The sequence below is a fragment of the Sinocyclocheilus grahami genome, unplaced genomic scaffold (genome assembly GCF_001515645.1).
Source record: "Sinocyclocheilus grahami isolate Dianchi unplaced genomic scaffold, SAMN03320097.WGS_v1.1 scaffold912.1, whole genome shotgun sequence".
Classification (NCBI taxonomy): domain Eukaryota; kingdom Metazoa; phylum Chordata; class Actinopteri; order Cypriniformes; family Cyprinidae; genus Sinocyclocheilus; species Sinocyclocheilus grahami.
Window position 1 is genome coordinate 144948 of NW_015506091.1, and position 5782 is coordinate 150729.

At 42.7% G+C, this 5782-nt stretch overlaps 1 protein-coding gene across 10 annotated transcripts in view; it reads right to left on the reverse strand.

Annotated features, from left to right (window-relative positions):
* The window catches only part of LOC107564123 (receptor-type tyrosine-protein phosphatase delta-like), a 286174-nt gene that overhangs the window by 114657 nt on the left and 165735 nt on the right, over positions 1–5782 (reverse strand). The window lies entirely within an intron of this gene.

A 5782-nucleotide genomic window follows, 5' to 3' on the forward strand; every position in this document is an offset into this window, starting at 1 on the left:
TATGTGTTAAACTGTGCTGTATTTCTGTGATGCGCAGCTGTATTTTCAGCATCATTCCTCCAGTCTTCAGTGTCACATGATCTTCAGAAATCAGTATAATATGCTGATCTGCTGCTCCAGAAACATTTCTGATTATTATCAATGTTGAACACAGTCGTGCTGCCCAAGAATGAATAAAGAATAATCATTCAGCAATCCAGAGCTCCTCATGAGCCGGTATCTGTAGTTTCTTCAGTAAGTCACTGAAACGTCACACTGATGGCGATAACAGCTGCTCTCATCTGTCTAACTCCAGCCCTTCCACACACACAGATCGATGGAGGACGACCATCCGTCCATCCTGACCTGCTCAGGCCTGATAAGGGAGGAATTTCTAGCAGTAAATGACAAACAAAGACACACCAAACTGAAGCACAACAGTCGATTCCAGGAAGTGTGTGTGTGTGTAATAACATATAAATCACTGATGATGTACAGCTGAAGAACTACACTACCCATAATCCTCCAGACAGATCCACCAATCAGAGAACACGCTGTTACCATGGAAATGCAAAATGCAGAAAATGAGTGCATCAGCCCCGCCCACTTCATGAATGACATAACCGAGTTAAAAATGACATAAACATCTCAACTTCGTAAATGTATTGAAAAAAAAAAAAAATGAAATAAGTGCATTGCATAAGTATTCACTAAATATTTAGCTGAAGCACCTTTACAGTCTCAAGTCTATTTGTTTAATGCGACAAGCTTTGATCATCATCATTTGGCAATGATCTGCCATTCTTCTCCTCACCTGTTCACCTCTCAAGCTCTGTCAGGCTGGATGGGGGCAGATGCACATTTTCAAGTTTCTCCAGCATTATTTGATTGGGTTCAAGCTCAGGCTCTAGCTGGGTTACTCAAGGACATTCACAGAGTTGTCTATAAGCCACTCTTGCTGTGTGCTTAGGGTCATTGTCCTGTTGGAAGGTGAACCTTCTGCCCAGTCTGAGCTTCTGAATGCTCTGGGCTGGGTTTTCATTAAGGCTAACTCAATATTTTGGTTCATTGAGCTTATCTTCTACTCTAACGAGTCCCTCGGTCCCTGCCGCTGAAAAACAGCCCCACAGCACGAGGCTGCTACCAGCACACTTTACTTTTGGGAAGCTACTTCAAAAATGACGCTTGGAATTGAGGTTCATCAGACCAGAGACTCTTGTTTGAGTCTGAGGGTCCTTTAGGTGTTTTTATGCAAATTCCAAGTGTGTTTTCATGTGTCTTAACTGAAGAGAGGATTGAGTTTGGCCACACTGCCATAAAGCCCAGATCGGTGGAGTGTTGCAGTGATGTTTGTGCTTCTCTAGATTTCTCCTATCTCCACATATGATCATGGAGCTCAACTAGAGTGACCATCAGCTTCTTGGTCACCAGTCTAACCAAAGCCCTTCTCCATCAGTTGCTCAGTTTGGCCAGGAGGCCAGCTCTAGGAAGAGTCCTGGTTGTTTCAAACTTCTTCCATTAAGGGTAACAAAGACTACATGCTTCTGTGAACCTTCAATGAAGCAGAATTTTTCCTGAAATCTTCCCCAGACGTGTGGCTTGACACAAACCTGTTTCTGAGCTCTACATGCAGTTCTTTTGACCTCAGGGCTTGGTTTTTGCTCTGATATGCATTATCAGCTGTTAGACCTTTTATTAAGACGTGTGTGCCTTTCCAAATCATAGCCATTCAATTGAATTTGCCACAGGTGAACTTCACTCGAAGTGTACGAACATCTACAAGCAATTTGAATGCTCCTGATCTAAATCTCAACTGTCCCAGATAAGGGTATGAATACTTATGCAATGGAATCATTTACGTTTTTAATTTTTAATACATTTGCAAAGATGTTAAAAACCAGTTTTTTGCTTTACCATTATGGTGCCTGGAGTGTAGATTGATGTGGGGAAAAAAGTAATTTAAAGCAGTTTAGCATAAGGCAGCAACTTAACAAAATGTGAAAAAAATGAAGGGATTTGAATATTTTCGCAAGGCACTGTATATATCAGTGTGTTTATATATGTTAAATGTCTGTCATGCCATTTGTAATCAGAAAAAAATCTAAATTGCATTTTATTCCAAATCACTGAGCCTTTAGAAGGATGTTTTGCACTCCAAAAAAAGTGATTTTTCACCTTTTTATTTATTTATTTATTTTTCCCCCAATATCGTGCAGCCCTGGTACCAATGTTTGTGGTTTATTTCATCATTCACAGCATCTCATGAGACTGTAGTTCTAAAAAAATAATACGAAGAAGATAATGAAAGAAAAGAAAAGGCCCAGAATCCTGTCTTTTTGAAATGCTGTGGCTGATTGTGATCTCTATGGAGAGACTGAACGGGAAAGTGAGCGTCACAAACGTGAGCGGCTGGATATTCATTGTCCTTCATTCTATCCTCCGTCACACTGCGTCTCTTTCATCGGCTCTTTTCCCAATAAACAGGATTTATAGGAGCCCTAATAAGCCTCCATACACTCCTCTCTCCTCACGCCTTTATCTGCTGTTTCATTGAGGAGGATCAATTATGAACCGGCCAACTTGACGTCATTAGAAATAATAGGATTCCTGTGTAAAGCAAACGCTTCATTTGTGTATGGACAGAAGAATATCGGTGTATGGATATAATCACTTTGTCATCTGTACAACTTTAGAGAGGTGGATCCCACACAGCAGCTCTCATTTACCAAGAAATGATGAAGAAAGACTCGTTTATTATAAATAAAATTCAAATGAAAGCCTAACAATGAACAGAAGAAATCAGCTGTTTGTATGAGTGAATTAAAGTCTGAAGTATGATTAAATGCTGTTCATGTGTTTCTCTCATTTACTGAACTGTGTGTGTGTGTGTGTGTGTGTATCTGTGTCTGTGTGTTTGTTAGTGTGTGTGTGTGTGTGTGTGTGTCTGTGTTTGTTAGTGTGTGTGTGTGTGTGTCTGTGTCTGTGTGAGTGTGTCTGTGTCTGTGTGTTTGTTAGTGTGTGTGTGTGTGTCTGTGTTTGTTAGTGTGTGTATGTGTGTGCGTGTCTGTGTCTGTTAGTGTGTGCGTGTGTGTGCGCGTGTCTGTGTGTGTGTGAGTGTTTGTTAGTGTGTGTGTGTGTGTGTCTGTGTCTGTGTGAGTGTGTCTGTGTCTGTGTGTGTCTGTTAGTGTGTGTGTGTGTCTGTTAGTGTGTGTGTGTGTGTGTGTGCGTGCGTGTGTGTCTGTGTGAGTGTGTGTCTGTGTGAGTGTGAGTGTGTGCGTGTGTCTGTGAGTGTCTGTGTGTGAATGTGTGTGTGTGTGTGTGTTTGTTTAATACTATGATATAATATACAATATTTCTGTCCCGTCTTTAGAAATCCTTGCATTAAGATGTTAGCTCTTAAATAATTTAAATTGTTAAACACTTTTCAATTTAATAAAAAATAACACAATATATAAATACAATTATGAAAAACAAAAACAAAATAAAATCAACTCACAAATGTAATATTTTACAGTAGGATTCATAAATATTTGTATCTAAAGTTGTTCATATATAAAACGGTTAACGGTTTTTAATAGAATTTAATATATATATGTCTACATTTTGGTAACAAGGTCACTAAAAACACAAGCCTTCTAAGAAAAGAAATCAGTTGATTCAGTATTTTGTGTTCTGAAGGTTGAATGCCTCCTTTCACCGATCACTTGATGAAAAAGGAATAAAGGCCTGTCAGGCCCGATAGTGAAATGATTTTGCTCTGAAGCCCACAGAAAGAGCTGGGATCGCGCCGGACGTTTCTCGGGTTAAAGGTGCGAGTCGAGAGGCTCTGCATCCGGAAGTGAGCGCTCGCTTTTGGCCGTGATCGTTTGGCAGATTACAGACGGCGACGTCATTCCCAGAAGCCCTGGCACTCCGCTGGTTTTCTCAAACAAGTCGGCGCCCCATAATTGCAGACTGTTTGTTTTTCATAGATGTCTTTCTCTCGCTCTCTCTCTCTCATGTGGATTTTTTTGAAACCTTGGCATTCCAGAAGATCTAGTCATGGACTTCTGAAAACATTCCTCTTTCCCCCCTCCGCCGTCTGTTTTTCCATCATGTCAGGAATGTCATCGAGGGACTCGCAGCCATCGCTCCGGCCGAGGAACCTCCGGAAAATTTCCTCGGTCTCAGCCAAACTCGCTCTTCCCGCAGAGGTCACCGAGAGTCTGTGGGAAAAACGACCTGAGCGCGAGACCGACGGACTGGAAAACACCAGCGTATCTGCGCTCTGGAAGAAATTACTCTTTAACTCGAGATCTTCCTTAAAACTTCCGACAGCCAACGTTTCCTCATTTCAATGCCACGAGCGACACACACACACTCACACACACACACACACACACACCAGCCGTCGAGGGCTCGACCGGATCACATTTCAACCAAATATGCGAGGCAGGGGCATCATATCTGCTCCCGGAGCCTCACCCCAGCGTCAGAGCAAACTACGCTCCAAACAGCAAATTATTTTGTCTTCAGTTGCAAAGGTTTTTCGCCTGGTAGCTGCAGCGGGATTGGAAATCGAAGTCGTTTCCACAGTGTTAATTGTGGGATGTCGGACTGCAGTGGCAAGCACTGATTATTTGGGCATGTGTGTATGAAACACACACACTTGTGCACACTCCTACACACACACACCGGCAACATATATATCTGGAGCCAATGGACTGTAAGTGCTGATTGACTGCAGAACACACACACACAATCTCTCTCTCTCACACACACACACACACACACACACACACACGGGGCACTTTGAACTCATTTTCAACACCTCACTGATTCGCCCCTTTATCGGACGCTTTAACCCTTTTACATTCGCTCCTGATGACATTAACTCTCAATTCATTTCCTCCGGCTCGTGTGGGGACTTCAGGGGCCCCTAGCGGCCACAGGCGAGCAAACAGACGCAGACAGAGAGACAGAGAGACAGACAGGCGATTGTGTCAAACGTTATCTCAGAGTTCAGAGGTTTCTGCTGTGGTGTGGTTTTTGTTCAGAACGCACATCTAAAGTTAATCTGGTACATGTTCAAGAGACAAAACCAAGATGGAAAACAGACGGAATTGTTTTTGCTGGATTGGTGCTTCGTTTTACACGAGCGCGGTACAATAACATCCCAAAACCACTCTGCCTCGCGATCCTCAGCGAAGACACGATGATGATGAAGAGAGTCTGATCATCCTGGTCAAAGAGCTCAAAGCCTCAGGTCTGAGGAACATGATGAGCGTTTAATCCAGCAGCGACAGCAGGCTTTAAAAGCCCAAAAAACACATGCAATCACAGAAAGCCTCATCGGTGTGGTTTTTGTTCAGAACGCACATCTAAAGTTAATCTGGTACATGTTCAAGAGACAAAACCAAGATGGAAAACAGACGGAATTGTTTTTGCTGGATTGGTGCTTCGTTTTACACGAGCGCGGTACAATAACATCCCAAAACCACTCTGCCTCGCGATCCTCAGCGAAGACACGATGATGATGATGAAGAGAGTCTGATCATCCTGGTCAAAGAGCTCAAAGCCTCAGGTCTGAGGAACATGATGAGCGTTTAATCCAGCAGCGACAGCAGGCTTTAAAAGCCCAAAAAACACATGCAATCACAGAAAGCCTCATATTCAGTCATATAATGTTGAAGTGCACAGAAACATCATCACATTCAGCACTTCCATGTGAAATAAAGCTCTTAAAAGGCTCTCACACACACACACACTCTCTCACACACACACACACACACACACACACTCTCACACACACACACACACACAC